A 25,565-nucleotide genomic window follows, 5' to 3' on the forward strand; every position below is an offset into this window, starting at 1 on the left:
CTGTATCAACCTCAAAACAACAGAAATAAAACCTAGACGAAGCTCCAGCTGGTCAACCACTGACTAGCCCCTCTTGGATCCACCCGCCTCGTCCAATCGCAAACCTGCCCCATGGAATAGGGTGTCCAGAAACACAGAGTACGAGACGTGAGCATAAAACGCTCAGTACGAGAGTATGAGTATACATGCATGCAAAGTGAACTCCCTATAAACTCGAGGTCAAGGATCAGATAACAGAGACAGACCGGGCCCTGGTATGTAGCACGCTGTGCCGTCGCTTCAGGAGGTGGCTCCCATACCATAATACCAGTGGATATGCCGGCCTTAAATCGATGGAAGTCCAACCACTAACAGGATAGGAAAAAACCCTACTAACAGACATCTCGAAGGAGATAGCTCAGTATGCAAATGAATGCAGCATAAATCAATGACATATAAACCATGCAGTCACATAATACATGCATACTCAGTCAGGATATCTCGAACAGTACTTTCGTACCTCAAAACAGTGCAAGCTCTACCAACTCTAGGTCCACGCCTATAGTCTGCTCTACATTGCCAAATGATACTACTATCATTAAAGTGCTCTAAAAGCCTTAACTAAGCTATTGCATACTCCTAAATAATTATAGGAAGCAAAAGCTATACCTTCGTCCGTCGTTAGCCCTTTGATGTCGATGCCTCCAGAACTTGGGCACAACTCTGCTATGACTATCGAACACCTCGACGACTCCCGGGTCAAGCCTAGAAAGGCTAGAACAACTCGAATACGACTAGAATAGAGAGGAAATCCGGAATTGGCAATTGAAACTGAATTCTCGGCCTTTTATTTATAGACAATGATCGGAGCTTCCGATCCTCGATCGGAACGTCCGAACCTAGATCGGAACGTCCGATCCTGCCATCGGAGCTTCCGAAGATCCTGATCTGCCACGTGTCAAAATATCACTTGTTGACTTCGGATAGGGGTGATCGGAGCTTCCGATCCTGATCGGAGCTCCCGATCTTGCCACACGTCATGCCTGACGTAATATGATCGGAGCTTCCGATCCTGTTCGGAACTTCCGAACTCACTTTCGGAGCTTCCGAACTCTATCCAAGTGATTATGATTAATTCCTTGATTACTGATTTTGGTTACGGGCTACTACATTCTCCCCCACTTAAGATATTTCGTCCTCGAAATCAGATCTTAAGTACTGAATGTAATACAGAAATCAGAAACATTCTTTATTCAAATCAAACGTTTACAGAGTTTGCAACTGAATACAACTTAAGAATGAAATCAAAACAACTCAGGATGGTCTTCACGCATCCTGTCCTCAAGCTCCTAAGTAGCTTCCTCAGTGCCTCGGCGCTGCCACTGAACTAAAACCAAAGGAATGACTTTGTTCCGTAAAACCTTATCCTTATAATCCAGGATACGAATAGGTTTCTCAACATAGGTCAAATCCTTGTTCACCTGAACCTCAGACCGCTGCAGAATATGAGATTCATCTGCCACATACCGTCGCAACAGAGATACGTGGAACACGTCGTGAATACTGGAAAGATGCGGTGGCAAAGCTAGTCGATAAGCCAAATTGTCAATGCTCTCCAAGATCTCAAACGGACCGATAAACCTGGGAGATAACTTGCCCTTAAGGCCGAATATGAGAATCTTGCGGAAAGGTGACACTCTCAGAAACACTTTCTCCCCGACATCGAACTGCAAAGGCCTACGCTTTATATTAGCATAGCTGGCCTGACGATCCTGTGCAGTCTTAATCCGTTTCTTGATCTGATCAACAATGTCTATCGCCTGCTGGATAAACTCCGGTCCCTCAGCCTGTCTCTCCCCCACTTCTTCCCAGAAGAGTGGAGTACGACAACGTCGCCCGTACAACGCCTCAAAAGGTGCCATCCCAATACTAGTATGATAGCTGTTGTTGTACGCAAACTCGATCAAAGGCAAATGATCCTGCCAGGCTGAACCAAAATCCATGACGCACGCTCTAAGCATATCCTACAAAGTACGGATAGTGCGCTCCGACTGACCATCTGTCTCCGGATGATAGGCAGTACTCAAACTGAGAGTAGTACCCATCGCACGCTGAACACTCCCTCAGAACCTAGAAGTGAACCTGGGGTCCCGATCGCTAACAATGCTCACAGGCACTCCATGAAGTCGAACGATCTCCTGAATGTACAACCGTGCCATACGATCCACATTGTACTCCCGGCTATAGGCAATGAAATGCGCTGACTTGGTGAGTCGATCCACCACAACCCAGATAGCATCACAGTTCCTTGGGGATACCGGAAAATGGGTCACAAAGTCCATTGTGATAAACTCCCATTTCCATTCAGGAATAGGCAGACTGTGAAGCAATCCTCCAGGTCGTCGGTGCTCTGCCTTGACCTGTTGACACACCAAAAATCTCGAAACAAACTGATAAACACTGCGTTTCATTCCCTTCCACCAGAAACGAGTACGTAGATCCTTGTACATCTTGTTGCTCCCAGGATGAATACTCAACTTAGTGCGATGTGCCTGAGACAAAATCTCCTCTTGCAACTCTTCATCCTGCGGAATCACAAGCCTACCAGACAAACACAGAAAGCCATCTGACTAATAATGAAATCCAGACGAGTTACCCTCGTTAGCTAGACGAGCTAAACGCTGGGTCTTCGAATCAGACATCTGAGCATCTCGGATCCGTGAATACAAAGCTGGCTCAGATAATATCTCAAACATCTGGATACTCTGCATACCTTTCTTATGCTTGAAGGTATAACCTGAAGTACAACAGTCACTGATCGCACTAGACATCGAACAAGTCTGAAGTGCGGATAGTCGCACCTTGCGACTCAAAGCATCAGCGGTGAGATTAGCAGCTCCCGGATGGTATTTAATCTCGCAATCATAGTCCTTAAGCAAGTCCATCCAATGTCTCCGCCTCATGTTCAACTCCGCCTGAGTGAACAAATACTTGAGACTCTTATGGTCGGTGAAGATCTCAAATTTCTCGCCATACAGATAATGACGCCAGATCTTCAAAGCGAACACAATGGCTGCCAATTCCAAATCATGGACTGGATAGTTGTCCTCGTGAAGCTTCAGCTGTCTAGAAGCGTATGCGATCACATGCCCATTCTGAGTCAGGACACAACCTAACCCCTGAAGAGAAGCATCCGTGTATACCACATACCCTCCAGATCCTGACGGTAATGCCAACACCGGCGCAGAAGTCAACCTCCGTCGAAGCTCACAGAAGTTCTCCTCACACTCGGAGGACAACTCGAAAATCACACCCTTGTGGGTAAGCTGCGTCAAAGGTCGAGCTAGTTGAGAGAAGTTCAGAATGAAGCGACGATAATACCCTGCTAGACCCAGAAAACTACGGATCTCAGCAACTGTCGTCGGACGCGACCAATTAATTACCGCTTCAATCTTTTTTGGATCAACAGAAATCCCCTCCCTGGATATGATATGGCCAAGAAATACCACTCTATCCATCCAGAACTCACACTTGCTCAACTTGGCGTACAACTGCTCATCTCGAAGATTCTGCAGTACCAATTGCAAGTGAGAAACATGCTCTTCCGTATTACGCGAATACACCAAGATGTCGTCAATGAAGACCACGACAAACTTGTCCAAATATTCCCTGAAGACACGGTTCATCAGATCCATGAATATAGCCGGCGCATTAGTCAAACCAAATGGCATCACTAGAAACTCGTAATGCCCATAGCGAGTACGGAATGCAGTCTTGGCTACGTCCTGATCACGGACTCTCAACTGATGATACCAAGATCTCAAGTCAATCTTGGAGTAAACTGACGTGCCCTGCAGCTGATCAAACAAGTCATCAATACGAGGCAACGGATACTTGTTCTTCACAGTGACTCGATTCAGCTGCCGATAGTCAATGCACAACCGCATCGACCCATCCTTATTTTTTACAAAGAGAACAGGAGCTCCCCAAGGAGATACACTAGGACGAATGTACCCCTTGTCCAAAAGATCCTGTAGCTGATTCTTCAATTCACGCATCTCTGACGGAGCCAGACGATACGGTGCTCGAGAAATAGGTGAAGTATAGTGACCCTTACCCGGATCACCTACTAAACAGAACTTATGCATGCAATTAACTTAATTAAACAGATATCAGAATAAAACTGCGAAAACCAATAATATTATACAATCCCAAGTAAAGGAATCTGTAATTATCCAATGATATACAACCAAATCGAATAGCTGTATAAACCCAAACAACAGTAATAAAACCTAGACGAAGCTCCAGCTGGCCAACCACCGACTAGCCTCTCCTGGATCCACCCTCCTCGTCCAATCGCAAACCTGCCCCATGGAATAGGGTGTCCAGAAAATACAGAGTACGAGACATGAGCATACAACGCTCAGTACGAGAGTATGAGTATACATGCATGCAAAGTGAACTCCTATAGACTCGAGGTCAAGGATCAGATAACAGAGACAGACCGGGCCCTGGTATGTAGCACGTTGTGCCGTCGCTTCAGGAGGTGGCTCCCATACCGAGATAATCGTGGATACGCCGGACCCAAATCGATGGAAGTCCATCCACTAACAGGATAGGGTACAACCCTACTAACAGACATCTCGAAAGAGATACAGCAAGATGCAAATGAATGCAGCATAATATCATGGCATATAAATCATGCAGTCACATAATACATGCATACTCAGTCAGGATATCTCGAACAGTACTTCCGTACCTCAATACAGTGCAAGCTCTACCAACTCTAGGTCCACGCCTATAGTCTGCTCTACACTGCCAAATGATACTACTATCATTAAAGTTCTCTAAAAGCCTTAACTAAGCTATTGCATACTCCTAAATATTTATAGGAAGCAAAAGCTATACCTTCGTCCGTCGTTAGCCCTTTGATGTCGATGCCTCCAGAACTTGGGCACGACTCCGCCACGACTACCGAACGCCTCTCCGACCTCCGGACCAAGACTAAGAAGACTAGAACAACTCCAAAAGGACTAGAAAGGAAAGGAGAACTCGGAATTGGCAAATGAAAGTGAAGTCTCGGCCTTCTATTTATAGACAACGATCGGAACTTCCGATCCTTGATCGAAACGTCCGAACCTCGATCGGAACGTCCGATCCTGCCATCGGAGCTTCCGAAGATCCTGATCTGCCACGTGTCAAAATATCACTTGATGACTCCGGATAGGGGTGATCGGAGCTTCCGGTCCTGATCGGAGCTTCCGATCCAACCACACGTCATGCCTAACGTAATATCGATCGGTGCCTCCGATCGCTCATCGGAGCTTCCGATCCCGATCGGAGCTTCCGATCGTCCCTTCGGAGCTTCCGATCCGTCCAATCCCCAATTTATTTAATTAGCATTAATCCTTTAATTACTCAATTAGGGTACGGGCTACTACATTCTCCCCCACTTAAGATATTTCGTCCTCGAAATCAGATCTTAAGTACCGAATGCAAATACAGAAATCAGAAACATTCTTTATTCAATCAAACGTTTACAGAGTTTGCAACTGAATACAACTTAAAGAATGAAATCAAAACAACTCAGGATGGTCTTTACGCATCCTGTCCTCAAGCTCCCAAGTAGCTTCCTCAGTGCCTCGGCGCTGCCACTGAACTAAAACCAAAGGAATGACTTTGTTCCGTAAAACCTTATCCTTATAATCAAGGATGCGAAGAGGTTTCTCAACATAAGTCAAATCCTTGTCTACCTGAACCTCAGACCGCTGCAGAATATGAGATTCATCCGCCACATACCGTCGCAACAGAGATACATGGAACACATCGTGAATACTAGATAGATGCGGTGGCAAAGATAGTCGATAAGCCAAATCGCCAATACTCTCTAAGATCTCAAACGGACCGATAAATCTGGGAGACAACTTGCCCTTAAGGCCAAATCTGAGAATCTTGCGGAAAGGTGACACTCTCAGAAACACTTTCTCCCCGACCTCGAACTGCAAAGGCCTACGCTTGATATTAGCATAACTGGCCTGACGATCCTGTGCAGTCTTAATCCGTTTCTTGATCTGATCAACAATATCTATCGCCTGCTGGATAAACTCCGGTCCTTCAGCCTGTCTCTCCCCCACTTCTTCCCAGAAGAGTGGAGTACGACAACGTCGCCCATACAACGCCTCAAAAGGTGCCATCCCAATACTAGTGTGATAGCTGTTGTTGTAAGCGAACTCGATCAACGGCAAATGATCCTGCCAGGCTGAACCAAAATCCATGACGCACGCTCTAAGCATATCCTCTAACGTACGGCTAGTGCGCTCTGACTGACCATCAGTCTCTGGATGATAGGCTGTACTCAAACTGAGAGTAGTACCCATCGCACGTTGAACACTCCCCCAGAACCTAGAAGTAAACCTGGGGTCCCGATCGCTGACAATGCTCACAGGCACTCCATGAAGTCGAACGATCTCCTGAATGTACAACCGAGCCATGCGATCCACAGAGTACTCTCGGCTATAGGCAATGAAATGCGCTGACTTGGTGAGTCGGTCCACCACAACCCAGATAGCATCACAGTTCCTCGGGGATACCGGCAAATGGGTCACAAAGTCCATAGTGATAAACTCCCATTTCCATTCAGGAATAGGCAGACTGTGAAGAAATCCTCCAGGTCGTCGGTGCTCTGCCTTGACCTGTTGACACACCAAACATCTCGAAACAAACTGATAAACACTGCGTTTCATTCCCTTCCACCAGAAACGAGTACGTAGATCCTTGTACATCTTGTTGCTCCCAGGATGAATACTCAACTTAGTGCGATGTTCCTGAGACAAAATCTCCTCTCGCAACTCTTCATCCTGTGGAATCACAAGCCTACCAGACAAACACAGAAAGCCATCTGACTGATAATGAAATCCAGACGAGCTACCCTCGTTAGCTAGACGAGCTAAACGCTGGGTCTTTGAATCAGACATCTGAGCATCTCAAATCCGCGAATACAAGGCTGGCTCAGATAATATCGCAAACATCTGGATACTCTGCATACCTTTCTTATGCTTGAAGGTATAACCTGAAGTACAACAGTCACTGATCGCACTAGACATCGAACAAGTCTGAAGTGCGGATAGTCGCACCTTGCGACTCAAAGCATCAGCGGTGAGATTAGCAGCTCCCGGATGGTATTTAATCTCGCAATCATAGTCCTTAAGCAAGTCCATTCAACGTCTCTGTCTCATGTTCAATTCTGCCTGAGTGAACAAATACTTGAGACTCTTATGGTCGGTGAAGATCTCAAATTTCACGCCATAAAGATAATGACGCCAGATCTTCAAAGCGAACACAATGGCTGCCAATTCCAAATCATGGACTGGGTAGTTGTCCTCGTGAAGCTTCAGCTGTCTAGAAGCGTATGCGATCACATGCCCATTCTGAGTCAGGACACAACCTAACCCCTGAAGTGAAGCATCCGTGTAAACTACATACCCTCCAGATCCTGACGGTAATGCTAACACCGGCGCAGAAGTCAACCGCCGTCGAAGCTCACGGAAATTCTCCTCACACTCGGAGGACCACTCAAAATCTACACCCTTGCGGGTAAGCTACGTCAACGGTCGAGCTAACTGAGAGAAGTTCAGAATGAAGCGACGATAATACCCTGCTAGACCCAGAAAACTACGGATCTCAGCAACTGTCATCGGACGCGACCAATTAAGTACCGCTTCAATCTTGCTTGGATCAACAGAAATCCCTTCCCTGGATATGATATGGCCAAGAAAGACCACTCTATCCATCCAGAACTCACACTTGCTCAGCTTGGCATACAACTGCTGATCTCGAAGAGTCTGCAGTACCAACCGCAAGTGAGAAACATGCTCTTCCGTATTACGCGAATACACCAAGATGTCGTCAATGAAGACCACGACAAACTTGTCCAAATACTCCCTGAAGACACGGTTCATCAGATCCATGAATATAGCCGGCGCATTAGTCAAACCAAATGGCATCACTAGGAACTCGTAATGCCCATAGCGAGTACGGAATGCAGTCTTGGCTACGTCCTGATCACGGACTCTCAACTGATGATACCCAGATCTCAAGTCAATCTTGGAGTAAATTGATGTGCCCTGCAGCTGGTCAAACAAGTCATCAACACGAGGCAACGGATACTTGTTCTTCACAGTGACTCGATTCAGCTGCCGATAGTCAATGCACAGCCGCATCGACCCATCCTTCTTCTTCACGAAGAGAACAGGAGCTCCCCAAGGAGATACACTAGGACGAATGTACCCCTTGTCCAAAAGATCCTGTAGCTGATTCTTTAACTCACGCATCTCTGACGGAGCCAGATGATACGGTGCTCTAGAAATAGGCGAAGTACCCGGCATCAACTCTATGCCAAACTCGACTTCCCTAGCAGGAGGAAAACCCGGAATCTCATCAGGAAACACATCTGGAAATTTATCCACAATAGGAATGCTTTCTATCCCAATACTCTCAGCGGACAAATCAACTGCATAGATAAGGTAGCCTTCCCCGCCAGACTCTAGAGCTCGACAGGCTCTCAAAGCTGATACCAAAGGCATCGGGGGTCGCGCTCCCTCACCATAGAAAAACCAACTCTCACTCCCTTCCGGATGAAAGCGTACTAATCTCTGATAGCAGTCCACTGAAGCTCGATAGGTAGTCAGCACATATATTCCCAGAATGCAATCAAAGTCGTCCATCGCCAGGACCATGAGATTCGCTAACAGAATGTTCCCTTCGAACTCTAAAGGGCAACCCATCACTAGACGCTTAGCCAAAGCAGATTGGCCCGTCGGAGTAGAAACAGACATCACTACGTCTAGTGCAATGCATGGTAACTTATGCCTCTTAACAAAACGTGCAGAAATGAAGGAATGAGATGCACCATTGTCAATAAGTACAAGAGCAGGTATACCATAAAGCATAAATGTACCTGCGATGACTTTCTCATTCTCCTCCACAGCCTGATCATGTCTCAGGGCAAACACCTGGCCAGAAGCTCGTGGCCTCAAATGAGAACTCTCAGCAGACTGTCCCTGCGACCTCTGCTGTACGGTAGCCTAAGAACCCGATCCTGAACCAGAACCAGAACCGCCTCCCCCAGACTGTGGACAATCCCTCCGAATATGACCAGTCTCTCCACAACGGAAACAAGCTCCAGAAGCTCTGCGGCACTTGTCGTACGGATGGTTCTTCCCACAGTGATCACACTTCTCCTTCTTACCAAAACGGACAACACCTCCAGAACCAGAGGAAGAAGAAGATCCAGACTTCTTGAAAGTTTGGGCACGGGGACCCAAAGAACTAGCAGGTCTCGACTGAGAGAAAGACCTGTTCCGCCGAATGCTGTCCTCTGCCTGATGACAACGGCTCACCAAACCCTCGTAGGACATGTCGTCGCCAACCGCCACACGGTCATGGATCTCAGGGTTAAGGCCCTGAAGGAACAGATTATACTTCATCTCTGAGCTATCAGCAATCTCGGGGCAATAGGATAGCAGATCAAAGAACCTCTGCTGATACTCATCGATAGACATGGTTCCCTGTCGCAGACTCAGTAGCTCGCCTGCCTTCGACCGTCGGAGTGCAGGAGGAAAATACCGCTTTTGGAAAGCTGTGCGGAACTCGGCCCAGGTAGCCACTCTTCTCGCCGAAACAAAAGGTGCAGAAGTAAACCTCCACCACCTACGCGCACGCCCATCCAGAAGATAGCCAAGGGTCTCCACCTTCTGCTCCTCGGTGCATTGGAAAGTCTGAAAAGTCATCTCCATGCGGTCTAACCAGTTCTCCGCATCCTCCGGAGACTCACCTCCAACTAAGGGCTTGGGACCCATAGCTAAGAATCGACGCACAGTGAAACGCTCGTCGTCATGGTGACGATGACGCCGTTCTCGACGAGGCTCCCGGTCGGCATCACCCCAACGCCCACCAACACTGCCATGAGAACTCTGGTCGTCACGATTTGACATCTACAAAAATACCTCAAGATGAGACTAAATCCCAAGAAATCTTTTGCATGCTCTGATACCATAAATGTAGTGACCCTTACCCGGATCACCTACTAAACAGAACTTATGCATGAAATTAACTTAATTAAACAGATATCAGAATAAAACTGCGGAAACCAATAATATTATACAATCCCAAGTAAAGGAATCTGTAATTATCCAATAATATACAACCAAATCGAATAGCTGTATAAACCCAAACAACAGTAATAAAACCTAGACGAAGCTCCAGCTGGCCAACCACCGACTAGCCTCTCCTGGATCCACCCTCCTCGTCCAATTGCAAACCTGCCCCATGGAATAGGGTGTCCAGAAAATACAGAGTACGAGACGTGAGCATACAACGCTCAGTACGAGAGTATGAGTATACATGCGTGCAAAGTGAACTCCTATAGACTCGAGGTCAAGGATCAGATAACAGAGACAGACCGGGCCCTGGTATGTAGCACGTTGTGCCGTCGCTTCAGGAGGTGGCTCCCATACCGAGATAATCGTGGATACGCCGGACCCAAATCGATGGAAGTCCATCCACTAACAGGATAGGGTACAACCCTACTAACAGACATCTCGAAAGAGATACAGCAAGATGCAAATGAATGCAGCATAATATCATGGCATATAAATCATGCAGTCACATAATACATGCATACTCAGTCAGGATATCTCGAATAGTACTTCCGTACCTCAATACAGTGCAAGCTCTACCAACTCTAGGTCCACGCCTATAGTCTGCTCTACACTGCCAAATGATACTACTATCATTAAAGTGCTCTAAAAGCCTTAACAAAGCTATTGCATACTCCTAAATATTTATAGGAAGCAAAAGCTATACCTTCGTCCGTCGTTAGCCCTTTGATGTCGATGCCTCCAGAACTTGGGCACGACTCCGCTACGACTACCGAACGCCTCTCCGACCTCCGGACCAAGCCTAAGAAGACTAGAACAGCTCCAAAAGGACTAGAAAGGAAAGGAGAACTCGGAATTGGCAAATGAAAGTAAAGTCTCGGCCTTCTATTTATAGACAACGATCGGAACTTCCGATCCTTGATCGGAACGTCCGAACCTCGATCGGAACGTCCGATCCTGCCATCGGAGCTTCCGAAGATCCTGATCTGCCACGTGTCAAAATATCACTTGATGACTCCGGATAGGGGTGATCGGAGCTTCCGGTCCTGATCGGAGCTTCCGATCCAACCACACGTCATGCCTGACGTAATATCGATCGGTGCCTCCGATCGCTCATCGGAGCTTCCGATCGTCCCTTCGGAACTTCCGATCCGTCCAATCCCCAATTTATTTAATTAGAATTAATCCTTTAATTACTCAATTAGGGTACAGGCTACTACATGAAGTACCCGGCATCAACTCTATGTCAAACTCGACTTCCCTAGCAGGAGGAAAACCTGGAATCTCATCAGGAAATACATTTGGAAATTCATCCACAACAGGAATGCTCTCTATCCCAATACTCTCAGCGGACAAATCAACTGCATAGATAAGGTAGCCTTCCCCGCCAGAATCTAGAGCTCGACAGGCTCTCAAAGCTGATACCAAAGGAATCGGGGGTCGCGCTCCCTCTCCATAGAAAAACCAGCTCTCACTCCCCTCCGGATGAAAGCGTACTAATCTCTGATAGCAGTCCACTGAAGCTCGATAGGTAGTCAACATATCTATTCCCAGAATGCAATCAAAGTCGTTCATCGCTAGGACCATGAGATTCGCTAACAGAATGTTCCCTTCGAACTCTAAAGGGCAACCTATCACTAGACGCTTAGCCAAAGCAGATTGGCCCGTCGGAGTAGAAACAGACATCACTACGTCTAGTGCAATGCATGGTAACTTATGCCTCTTAACAAAACGTGCAGAAATGAAGGAATGAGATGCACCAGTGTCAATAAGTACAAGAGCAGGTATACCATAAAGCAGAAATGTACCTGCGATGACTTTCTCATTCTCCTCCACAGCCTTATCATGCCTCAAGGCAAACACCTGGCCAGAAGCTCGTGGCCTCAAATGAGAACTCCCAACAGGCTATCCCTACGACCTCTGCTGAATGTTGGCCTGAGAACCAGATCCTGAACCAGAATCAGAACCGCCTCCCCCAGATAGCGGACAATCCCTCCGGATATGACCAGTCTCTCCACAACGGAAACAAGCTCCAGAAGCTCTGCGGCACTTGTTGGATGGATGGTTCTTCCCATATTGATCACACTTGTCCTTCTTATCATAACGGACAACACCAGCAGAGCCAGAGGAAGAAGAAGTAGATCCAGACTTCTTAAAAGTTTGGGCACGGGGACCCAAAGAACTAGCAGGCCTTGGCTGAGGGAAAGACCTGTTCCGCCGAATGCTGTCCTCCGCCTGGTGACAACGGCTCACCAAAACCTCGTAGGACATGTCGTCGCCAACCGCCACACGGTCATGGATCTCAGGGTTAAGGACCTGAAGGAACAGATTATATTTCATCTTTGAGCTATCAGCAATCTTGGGGCAATAGGATAGCAGATCAAAGAACTTCTGCTGATACTCATCGATAGACATGGCTCCCTGTCGCAGACTCAGTAGCTCGCCTGCCTTTGACTGACAGAGTGCAGGAGGAAAATACCTCTTTTGGAAAGCTGTGCGGAACTCGGCCCAGGTGGCCACTCCTCTCGCTGCAATAAAGGGTGCAGAAGTAAACCTCCACCACCTACGGGCTCGCCCATCCAGAAGATAGCCAAGGGTCTCCATCTTCTGATCCTCGGTGCAGTGGAAAGTCTGAAAAGTCGTCTCCATGCGGTCTAACCAATTCTCCGCATCCTCCGGAGACTCACCTCCAACTAAGGGCTTAGGAACCATAGCTAAGAATCGACGCACAATGAAACGCTCGTCGTCATGATGACGATGACGCCGTTCTCGACGATGCTCTCGGTCGGCATCACCCCAACGCCCAACAATACTGCCATGAGAACTCTGGTCATCACGATCTGCCATCTACAAAAATACCTCATGATGAGACTAAATCCCAAGAATACTTTTGCATGCTCTGATACCATAAATGTAGTGACCCTTACCCAGATCACCTACTAACAGAACTTAGGCATGCAATTAACTTAATTAAACGGATATCAGAATAAAACTGCGGAAACCATAAACAATATACAATCCCAAGTAAAGGAATCTGTAATTTATCCAAATAATATACAACCAAATCGAATAGCTGTATCAACCTCAAAACAATAGAAATAAAACCTAGACAAAGCTCCAGCTGGTCAACCACTGACTAGCTCCTCTTGGATCCACCCGCCTCGTCCAATCGCAAACCTGCCCCATGGAATAGGGTGTCCAGAAACACAGAGTACGAGACGTGAGCATAAAACGCTCAGTACGAGAGTATGAGTATACATGCATGCAAAGTGAACTCCCTATAAACTCGAGGTCAAGGATCAGATAACAGAGACAGACCGGGCCCTGGTATGTAGAACGCTGTGCCGTCGCTTCAGGAGGTGGCTCCCATACCATAATACTAGTGGATATGCCGGACCCAAATCGATGGAAGTCCAACCACTAACAGGATAGGGAAAAACCCTACTAACAGACATCTCGAAGGAGATAGCTCAGTATGCAAATGAATGCAGCATAAATCAATGACATATAAACCATGCAGTCACATAATACATGCATACTCAGTGAGGATATCTCGAACAGTACTTTCGTACCTCAAAACAGTGCAAGCTCTACCAACTCTAGGTCCACGCCTATAGTCTGCTCTACACTGCCAAATGATATTACTATCATTAAAGTGCTCTAAAAGCCTTAACTAAGCTATTGCATACTCCTAAATAATTATAGGAAGCAAAAGCTATACCTTCGTCCGTCGTTAGCCCTTTGATGTCGATGCCTCCAGAACTTGGGAACAACTCTGCTATGACTATCGAACGCCTCGACGACTCCCGGGTCAAGCCTAGAAAGGCTAGAACAACTCGAATACGACTAGAATAGAGAGGAAATCCGGAATTGGCAATTGAAACTGAATTCTCGGCCTTCTATTTATAGACAACGATCGGAGCTTCCGATCCTCGATCGGAATGTCCGAACCTAGATCGGAACGTCCGATCCTGCCATGGAAGCTTCCGAAGATCCTGATCTACCACATGTCAAAATATCACTTGTTGACTTCGGATAGGGGTGATCGGAGCTTCCGATCCTGATCGGAGCTTTTGATCTTGCCACACGTCATGCCTGACGTAATATGATCGGAGCTTCCGATCCTGTTCGAAACTTCCGAACTCACTTTCGGAGCTTCCGAACTCTATCCAAGTGATTATGATTAATTTCTTGATTACTGATTTTGGTTACGGGCTACTACACGTACAGTACGGTCCCTTCATCCAAATATCCCGATCGAATCAACAACCATTGGTACATCGAGAGTCTTTCGAGATTCGATAACTATGCAATGCATCTTGAAGATCAAATAGTGACATCGCATGTGCTACTAGGAAACCAAGTAACCTAAATCACATCGAGTACTCTGGCCATAGATTTGTCACACTAATATCTCCTCAGATTGCATAGGATATCCACACTCGCAAGCGTGTGGTGAATCCTTGACAACAAAGCATCGACTCCTATATGTATCGTAACTGTACCCAATCCCGACACCTGATGACCCTCATAGAGTCGGTAAAGAGTCAAAGTATAGTACTAGTATATAGAGTCTCCATGATGTTTCAAGTAGTAAGGACTAATGGTGTACAACCAAAACCGCGGACTTATCCACTCAATAAATGAAAACCACTTGGATAGTCCGAATAGGATAGTTCAACCATCCATCATATGAATATCCATTTGCATGCTTCAAACATCTCTATGTTCCATACCAATGAAACGTGGTACTAGGCATCGCAAATGCTAGTCTCAATCTCGAGCGATCCTTATCCTTATTTGCAGATGACTCAATTGACTAGGAACTGTTTAGAATATACAGTGACTATAAGATGTGTTTCATGATAGTGATCTCTCTTTATTCACTCTCATCTTACTTACACTTTAGTATATTCAAGGTCTTTATCAAAACAACAGAAGTATATCATAATATAACAATATGAAGAAAGATAAAGAAAATGCCATTAATGAATGTTAATTATATTAAACAAAGATATTTTATACATAGAGTCATAAAATCCCTTAGCCACAAGTTGGCTAACCGGGCACCCACTCTTTCAAGATTTTTAGATACTATTTTATTATGTGCAATTTTTATATGCTCCTTTTAATAAATAAGATGATGCTTCCGCAAAAATTTTTATTTTTACCAAATTTAAGTATGTATGTTTGAGTAACGTTTCGATTGTGAAATTGGGACGTTACAACTTGGTATCAGAGCAGTTCGCTCTGGGTTTGTCGCACACATGCATTCTCGCCACGACCCTATGCTTCGTCTTCATGTCTGTAAGTTTTATGTTATGGATTGTTTAAGATGCATGATAATGTTTTTGATTTATAGTGTATGCCTATTGAGTAGGATGTTATGTTTAAATAACGTAATTTAGCATGTGGATTGTATGGACATCAGGATCATGGCTAACCGTAGGAATCCGAACAATGAGGACAATCAGAACAACCAGTTTTTGGCTGGGTTGGCGACTCTGTTGCAAGAGCAGAGTAGAGCCCAAGGGAACAGATTCAACAGTTAATCCAAGCACAAGCGGGAGGACGGAACAACAATCAGCCACTAGTAACTAATCCGATCTTTAAACAGTTTAAGGATATAGGGCCACAGGAGTTCAAAGGAGGCGCTGATCCACTTGTAGCCGAGGAATGGGTGCAGTCAGTGGAGACTATTTTTGACTACATGCAGCTCACTGATGCAGACCGTGTGAGGTGTGCCATCTTTATGTTCCATGATGATGCACGGGTTTGGTGGCAGGGAGCCCGTTCTGCTTTGGATATGACTACGTTGACTTGGAATGGATTCAAAGATGTGTTCTATGGGAAATATTTCACTATCAGCACCAGGACTAGACTTACTAGAGAATTTCTGGAGCTCCTCCAAGGGAGCATGTCCATTGCCGAGTATGTGAAGAAGTTTGAGAGAGGGAGGTACTTTTTGCCCATGATTTCGGGCAATGCTGCAGAGGAGTTGAAGCATTTCACAGAGGGACTAAATGCCACTATTCGACGAGATGTCAGATTGAGTGGGGCACAAACGTACCGAGCAGCAGTGGATGAGGCTATGTTGTCAGAAAAAGATGGGAATGATATTATCAAAGAATCGCAAGCGAAGAGGATTAGTTACCAAGGGAGAGAGCAGCAAGGGTCTAGTCAGAAGAGGCCGTATCAAGCTCCAGCTCAAAGGAGACCGCAACAGCAGCAGCGCCAAAAACCCAATCAGGCGCGACCTCAAGGGCAGAATCAACCGAACGCCAACGCTCCAAGGCCGGCGAATGCACCTATCTGTCAGAAGTGTGGGAAGTCACACTCCGGTCAATGCATGCTTGGGACCAATACTTGTTTTCTCTGCAAGAGTGATAAGTGTATTTTATACACTTAATTTATATATGATTTTAATTATTAATTATTTGTTTCGAGCAGATTTATGTGGGTGTTTTGTTGTTTTTGTGAGTGTAGGGAATTATTGATTTTATGTGAAAAAGGGAGGAAAAAGAAGAGAAGAAAATAAAATAAAGAGAAAATAAGTAAAAGGAAAAGAAACGATCAGACAAGGAGAAAGAAAGTATTGGGCTTTGTAATTGGGTCAATCTTTAGCGCTTGTTGTTAGCGCTTAATCTAGAGCAATCGCGCAATGCTATGTTTCGGAGAGAATTGAAATCGAGATTAAGGCGCGCCCGCGCGGAGTCAAGAGCGCCCGCCCCGATCGAGATTTGGAAATTTTATTAAATCGGGCAATTAATTCGTGGGCTTGATGTTGTGGGCTTTTGCTGAGCGATATAAAAGGATTTTTATCTCACAAATTTGAGGGAGCCGCCACAATATTTTATACACACATCTTTTGATCGTGTGATTTTTCTGGAGGATTTTCTGGAGCTTATCTGAAGAACAAAGACGGAGTTTAATCGATCGGACACGGCGTCGACGACGAATTTGTTTCTTTTATATTTTATTTATTTAATTCTGAATATGTTTGGATTTTTTAATATGTTTTGGTTTATTCATAATTTTATTATGAACTAAATTTTTAGAGTCTAGAGGTCGGATGGAACCTGGTGTAGACACTTTCATGAATTCTTGATTCTATTGAATTTAGTTTCTTTTAGATTAATTGTTTTTCTAGAATTGATTGTCTTTTCAATTATCTGATCAATAATTGATTTGTTATATTTATTTGAAATCTGACACTCGGGAGAGGGGATTTTGAATAGGACATTAGAAACTACACTGTTAATTATTTATACAGCTCGGGAGAGTGTATAATTTTAACAGAGCTTTTAAAAAGAACATTGTTTTGTGATAGATCACTGCGATAGATTTTTAATAGGGATATTGGAATTTAATTGTAGTTGATAAACATTATTTGTTGCTCGGGAGAGGGAAATAATACACGTAAGTGTTCTTGGCTATTAATTGATTGGAATTCATGAAAATTAATTAATTAGGATTGATTGTTGTTGAAACCAGGTGAAATCTATACCTCTAGACCATTTTTTTCTGATTGATTTTTAATCTGAAAGTTGTGTGCGTGCTTTTAAATCTCTTAATTATTTTATTTTTATTGCAAAGTTCTCAAAGTTTGATTTTCTAGATAAAGTTTGGACTATTTTAATTACAAGTACTAAATATTTTCATTTTACTCCCTGAGGGATCAATATCTGATTTAATCACTATATTAAAACTTGACACTCGTACGCTTGCGAGAAATTTTCACAACAAGTTTTTGGCGCCGTTGCCGGGGGGTAAATTTTGATTATTTTTTAGTCTTGTTACCAATTAGTCTAGATTTTAATTTAGAGTTTTTATTTTTTTTTTAATTTATTAATTAATTTCTTCTTATTTTTAATTGCAGTTTTATTTAATTGATTTTTATTTTTATAATTTTTTTTTCTTTTGTTTTCATTGCAGTTTTAGTGAATACATTTGGCGTGTGAGAGCGAAGGAAAAAATCAATTAACACCGGTGAAAGTCGGGCTGATGACTTTAAACCAAGCGCTACTTGGGAGGCAACCCAAGCATTTTCTTTTATTTTATTTTATTTGCTTTTATTTTCAGTTTAATTTTTTTTTTATTTAGACGTTTTTAAGTTTTTTTTATTTTTAATTTTTGAGCTTAATTTTTAAAAATTTGCAGGCTCCAGAATTCTCAAATTCGAGCAAGCGGCGCGCCCGCCCCATTTATCGGAGCGCCCGCGCCTTACCTGGACGAAATTGGAGTTGTTTTGCGACTTAAAGGCGCGCCCGCGCCACTCTATTCGAGCGCCCGTGCCTCCCCTTCGTTGCACTGATTCACGAACAGCGCTACACCTTGCGCGATCGCACTACTGAACAGCGTCACATCTAGCGCAAACGAGCTCCAACTGCGCCTCCTATAAGCTCTATTGCGCTCCAGCCCTTCTCTATATAGAGCTAACGTGACCTCACCCCACCATCAGCGCTGCCCGAAGTGCTAACGTGCTCCAAGAGTTCTCAACAGCGCTAGACTAAGCGCTATCGCACGTCTTTTCCCCCCTTCAGCGCATGATCCCAGCTGCTATATCATCTGCGCTTCATCATGCCAAAAGCTCCTACCAGCTGCTGCACGTCTTATGCAAACAATTTCCCTATCTGCTACCTCATGTGCTTCACCAATCACCATTTGCATTATGCGCAAAATACTTCTTATCTGCACTGAATATTGTGCAATCGCGCGTCCCGAGCTGCAGCACCTATCCATGCATCTCGAAGGGCTCTTCTTCCTTGCTAATTCACATCTGAAGCTCGCCATGACGTTACTATGCATGTTCATGTTCCCTGAGGGTTTGTTTTATGGTTTATTACATGCTGGAATTTTTTCTCATGGAGGATGATAACACCGAGTACTAATGCTCGGTGTCGAAGGTATGAGTCCCTTGTTCTTTTTCTTGTTTTTTTATCATTAGGGACAATGATTATATTAAGTTTGGGGGGGTGAATCAATGTTTGATTTAGTTGTTTGGTTGAAAGTTGAGTTTTGAATTTCATAGATAAATTTTTTGTTGAGTTTATTTGTTGTTGTTAGTTGAGTTGAATTGAGTCGAGAAAGAAATGGATGCATGGCTGAAAATTTTTTGTTTTGTGCTATAACTGAAATTCATGATTGTCCACCTATCTGACAAATATTTTTGAGAAAATGGAACCAAGTGATGAACAATTTCCTATATACTCTGTGATTAATACTTGAATCTGATTTTTGAAACATACAAACATAGAGATGATTGAGGCATTGTTTGAAATTTTTGGGTCTAACTTTTATTGAAAAAATTTATCCTTAGTTGCCGATTTGAGCCTACACGTATATTAGTACATTGAGGTACGAGAAAATCTGAATTTTTTATGAAAATCATCGTTAACTGCTGACGATTATCTTTTCTGCACTGATTGATATTTGTATGAATTAATTGTGGATTGAGACTTGTCTAGAACTAGTTTGAACACTCTTCGAGGCGAAATACGGGCAATACTTAGATTAGGAATGATTTAGGCGATTTTTCTGAATTCGTTTGAGCCTTTCAAGCTACCTTATTAATATTTTATCCCTAGTACCTTGTTTGAGCTTTATTGAAAATCGAATGGCATGCGTGTAAACGTGTGATTAAACCCTCATTCGTCATTATTTCAAGGTCCTACATTGACTACCTGAATAGCCTATACACTATTTCCTACCTTTAAGGGAGTAATTTGAATGCTAAATTATTATATGCTCCTAGTTTTTACTTTTGAAAAATGGAATGGTGTGGTGGATGAATGGAAATGAGGAAGGTAGTAGAAAAGAAAAAGAGTTGAAAAAGTTGTGAAAAGAAAAGTTGTGAAATATGTTGTGAAAAAATTGAAAAAAAAAAAATTAAGTGTGAAAGTGTGAAAGAAAAGGAGTTGAAATTAGAGTTTAAGCATAAGTATCAATTACTCCTTGTTTTGAATTCTTATATTTCATTTGTAGCCATGAGCCAAACCTTACATTATAAGCTGATTAAGTCCTATTGACCGAGTCTCAGTTGCCCAATATACTAGTGGAGAAGAGTTGCGAGAATTTAGCCTATGGACGGTTGATTGATATTTTTAATGATTATGAATTTTGATCTAAACATGCACACACTATTATTCTTGGCATTTACCTATTTGTGAGTGTTTTTGATAGATATCCTTGATCTGATCCTATGCTACCCTGAAAAGTCCTCATGATCTATGAATGTTTGAATTGAACTTGGATAAGGGTGTTTTGAACATGAGATGTGGGGATTGTGAGTTCATGAGGTTATTTTGTTATGGCTGAAAAATTTCAAGTGTTAAGTGGGTGTGACATGATTGAATTTGAAATTTTTTTTTGAAATCATTGCTGATGCCATTGCTCCATAATATTTCTTGAATATTCTTGTGAGTTTATGATGATTTGAGTTTTTGGAAATTATTGTTTTGAATAGTTTTGCTCGGGACTAGCAAAAGTCTAAGTTTGGGGGTATTTGATAAGTGTATTTTATACACTTAATTTATATATGATTTTAATTATTAATTGTTTGTTTTGAGCAGATTTATGTGGGTGTTTTTTTGTTTTTGTGAGTGTAAGGAATTATTGATTTTATGTGAAAAAGGGAGGAAAAAGAAGAGAAGAAAATAAAATAAAGAGAAAAGAAGTAAAAGGAAAAGAAACGATCAGACAAGGAGAAAAAAAGTATTGGGCTTTGTAATTGGGTCAATCTTTAGCGCTTGTTGTTAGCGCTTAATCTAGAGCAATCGCGCAATGCTATGTTTCGGAGAGAATTGAAATTGAGATTAAGGCGCGCCCGCACGGAGTCAAGAGCGCCCGCCCCGATCGAGATTTGGAAATTTTATTAAATCGGGCAATTAATTCGTGGGCTTGATGTTGTGGGCTTTTGCTGAGCGATATAAAAGGATTTTTATCTGACAAATTTGAGGGAGCCGCCACAATATTTTATACACACATCTTTTGATCGTGTGATTTTTTTGGAGGATTTTCTGGAGCTTATCTGAAGAACAAAGACGGAGTTTGATCGACCGGACATGGCGTCGACGACGGATTTGTTTCTTTTATCTTTTATTTATTTAATTCTGAATATGTTTGGATTTTTGAATATGTTTTGGTTTATTCATAATTTTATTATGAACTAAATTTTTAGAGTCTAGAGGTCGGATGGAACCTGGTGTAGACACTTTCATGAATTCTTGATTCTATTGAATTTAGTTTCTTTTAGATTAATTGTTTTTCTAGAATTGATTGTCTTTTCAATTATCTGATCAATAATTGATTTGTTATATTTATTTGAAATCTGGCACTCGGGAGAGGGGATTTTGAATAGGACATTAGAAACTACACTGTTAATTATTTATAGATCACTGCGAGAGATTTTTAATAGGGATATTGGAATTTAATTGTAGTTGATAAACATTATTTGTTGCTCGGGAGAGGGAAATAATACACATAAGTGTTCTTGGCTATTAATTGATTGGAATTCATGAAGATTAATTAATTAGGATTGATTGTTGTTGAAATCAGGTGAAATATATACCTCTAGACCATTTTTTCTCTGATTGATTTTTAATCTGAAAGTTGTGTGCGTGCTTTTAAATCTCTTAATTATTTTATTTTTATTGCAAAATTCTCAAAGTTTGATTTTCTAGATAAAGTTTGGACTATTTTAATTACAAGTACTAAATATTTTCATTTTACTCCCTGAGGGATCGATATCTGATTTAATCACTATATTAAAACTTGACACTCGTACGCTTGCGAGAAATTTTCACAACAAAGAGGCCAGAGCTTTTTGCCAAAGACTGCCCGCAGTCAAAGGAGCCTGTCAAGGGAAGAGTGTTTGCTATGACTTACGATCAGGTTGACCCAGATTCTGCAATTGTTTCAGGTATGATTCGTATTGCTGATTTACCTGCATTCGTGTTGATAGATACAGGAGCTACGCACTCTTTTATGTCTGTTAGTTTTATGATGAAATTGAGGGTATTTCCGGATGAATCTATTTCGGAATTTTGTGTTTCGTTACCCTCAGGAGAAGAACTGAAAAGTAGTAGTATGGTAAGAAATTGCAAGGTTCAGATGGAGAGTCTAGTTTTGTGTGCAGATTTTATTGTTTTGAAAATGGTGGATTTTGATGCAATTCTTGGGATGGACTGGTTGACTCGGCGTGAGGCTATTATTGACTGCAAACGGAAAACTGTCTCTGTGATAGATCAGAACGGGAAATCGTTGGTGTTCCGCACTACGTCTAATACGAGTGCACCAGGTATGATTTCTGCAGGAACAACCTGGCAATTATTGAGTAATGGGTGTACAGGATTTCTTGCGAGTCTAATTGGTGATCTGGAGGTACATCGACCGAAACTTGGGGAAGTGGAGGTAGTGAAAGATTGTACGGAAGTCTTTCCCGATGATGTTGCGGGATTGCCTCCAGTCAGGGAAGTAGAATTTGGGATAGAATTGTTGCCTGAAACTAAGCCAGCTTCTAAGGCACCGTACAGATTGGCACCGACCGAGATGAAAGAATTAAAGGATCAGTTGCAAGAGTTGCTAGATAAGGGGTTCATCAGACCGAGTGTATCGCCTTGGGGTGCACCGGTGTTGTTCGTCAAGAAGAAAGATGGGTCAATGAGATTGTGCATTGACTACAGAGAGCTGAACCGAGTTACAATGAAGAACAGATATCCCTTGCCCAGAATAGACGACTTGTTCGACCAATTGCAAGGGGCAGAGGTGTTCTAAAAAATTGATCTACGATTAGGTTACTATCAACTGAAGGTAAAATATGCAGATGTGCAGAAGACATCATTCAGGACTCGCTATGGCCACTATGAGTTCTTGGTAATGCCTTTTGGGTTGACCAATGCACCAGCTGTGTTCATGGATTTTATGAACAGGGTGTTTCAACCTTTCTTGGATTAGTTTGTCATAGTCTTCATAGATGAAATATTGATCTATTCTCGCAGTAGGGAGGAACATCGTCAGCACTTGACTACAGTGTTGCAGATTTTGAAAGAAAAGCAGCTGTATGCTAAATTCAGTAAATGTGAATTTTGGCTGGAGCAGATTTCATTTTTGGGTCATATAGTTTCAGCTAAAGGGATTGAGGTCGATCCGTCTAAGGTGGAAGCGGTTCGGAATTGGGTTGCTCCGAAGAATGCTACAGAAATACGAAGTTTCTTGGGTTTAGCAGGCTACTACAGGAGATTTATTCAAGACTTCTCTACGATAGCTCTACCACTGACTTCCTTAACGCGAAAAGGTGTGAAGTTTGTGTGGTCAGATCAATGTGAGAAGAGCTTTGCCGAATTGAAAGAAAGACTGATGTCAGTGCCAGTGCTAGCAATTCCCGAAGGCACAGGTTGTTTTGTGGTTTATACTGATACTTCTAAGAGTGGATTAGGAGCTGTTTTGATGCAGGATAATAAAGTAATAGCATATGCATCTCGACAGCTGAAGGTTCATGAGAGGAACTACCCGGCTCATGATCTTGAATTGGCGGAAGTGGTTTTTGCTTTGAAGCTTTGGAGACACTACTTGTACGGCGAAAGGTGTCAAATTTTTACTGATCACAAAAGCCTAAAATATTTCTTCACTCAGAAGGAGTTGAATATGAGGCAGAGGCAATGGCTGGAATTGGTGAAGGACTACGACTGTGACATTAGCTATCATCCGGGTAAGGCTAATGTTGTAGCAGATGCATTGAGTTGCAAGTCTGCGATATTGAACCAATTGACAGTCCAGCAGGAATTGATTGCTGAAATTGAACGGATGAGGTTGGAGGTATTCGAACCAATGGAGGTATGCACTCTAGTAGCCTTAACAGTAGTACCTAGTTTGCTTGAAAGAATTCGTGCAGGCCAAGCTTCTGATGAACAGTTGACGTTGTGGAGGAACAGAGATGAAGCTAAGGGTGGTACATTGTACACTGTCAAAGATGGAATTGTTCACACCGAGGTAGAATGTGGGTGCCAGTAGTAGACTCACTGAGAGTTCAAGTGATGACTAAAGCCTATACTGTTCCGTATTCCATTCATCTAGGAAGTACAAAAATGTATAAGGATCTGAAATCCTTATATTGGTGGCCAGTGTTGTAAAATTTTCTCGCAAGCGTACGAGTGTCAAGTATTAGTATAATGAAAGAGAGAGTATCGATCCCACAGGGAGTAAAATAAAAATATTCAATACTTGTAATTAAAATAGTATTAATTTTAACTAGAAAATCAAACTTCGAGAATTTTGCAGAATAAATAAAATAAATAATGAGAAATTATCAAGCTCACACACACACAAATTTCAAGGAATTATCAATCAGAGAAAAATAGTCCAGAGGTTTTTGATTTCACTTGGTCTCGACAATATTCAATCCTAATTAATCTATTTTATGAATTCCCTTCGATTAATAACCAAGAACACTTAGATTATTCTACTCCCCTCTCCCGAGAAACAAATAGAGTGTATCAACTACAATTCGATTTCAATATCCCTATTAAAAATCTAGATTTAGTGATATGTGTAAAAGGATGTTCCTTAAAGGTTCTATTAAAGCTATATACTCTCCCGAGCTATATAAACAATTAACAGTGTAGTTCCTATTGATCCTACTCAAAATCCCCTCTCCCGAGCAATGATTCTAAGTAAATATAACAACTCAATTTATGACCAATAAATTAATAAGACATTCAATTCTAGAAACACAATTAATCTATAGAAATTCAATTTATTAAAATCAAAGATTCATGAATATGTCTCAACCAAGCTACGTCAACCTCTAGACTAGAAAAGTTTAGTTCATGCTCGAATTCAATAAAAACCACATCATGTTTAATATCTCAAACATAATTCAACAATCAAAAGAAAATAAAAAGAAGAAACAAAGCCGTAGTCTTTCTTCCGTGTCCGGTCAAAAAGTCTTCGTCTTCGTTCCAAGCAATCTTCAGTTCTTCAACTCCAAAAACTCACAGAAGTGCTCTCTCGAATATTGTGTGTATTGGTGGCTGATAGATCGTTCCTATGACTCCGAAAAATCCCTTAAATATGACCTAACAATCGTCCAAAATAATACCAAAAATATCCCCAAAGCTTCCATTAACAATCAGACTCTAATATTCCAAACAGACGACGGCGCGGGCGCGCCGGAAACAGGGCGGGCGCGCTCTCAATTCACAAAACACACTTTTAAACATTCTTCAACGGCGCGGGCGCGCCTAGGGTCAGCGCGGGCGTGCTCTCAGCTAGACTTTTCTTCTTGAGCTCTTCAGTAATAGCGCGGGCGCGCCTAAGGATAGGGCGGGCGCCCCTCCAGCTCGAACTCAGCCTTTTTTTCTCTTTTCCAACTCTTGAATTTCCTTGTAAACTTCCATCTTGTAAGCTTATTTCCACTTGAACACATCGAAG

This window comes from Henckelia pumila, unplaced genomic scaffold, assembly GCF_033568475.1.
Source record: "Henckelia pumila isolate YLH828 unplaced genomic scaffold, ASM3356847v2 CTG_170, whole genome shotgun sequence".
Classification (NCBI taxonomy): domain Eukaryota; kingdom Viridiplantae; phylum Streptophyta; class Magnoliopsida; order Lamiales; family Gesneriaceae; genus Henckelia; species Henckelia pumila.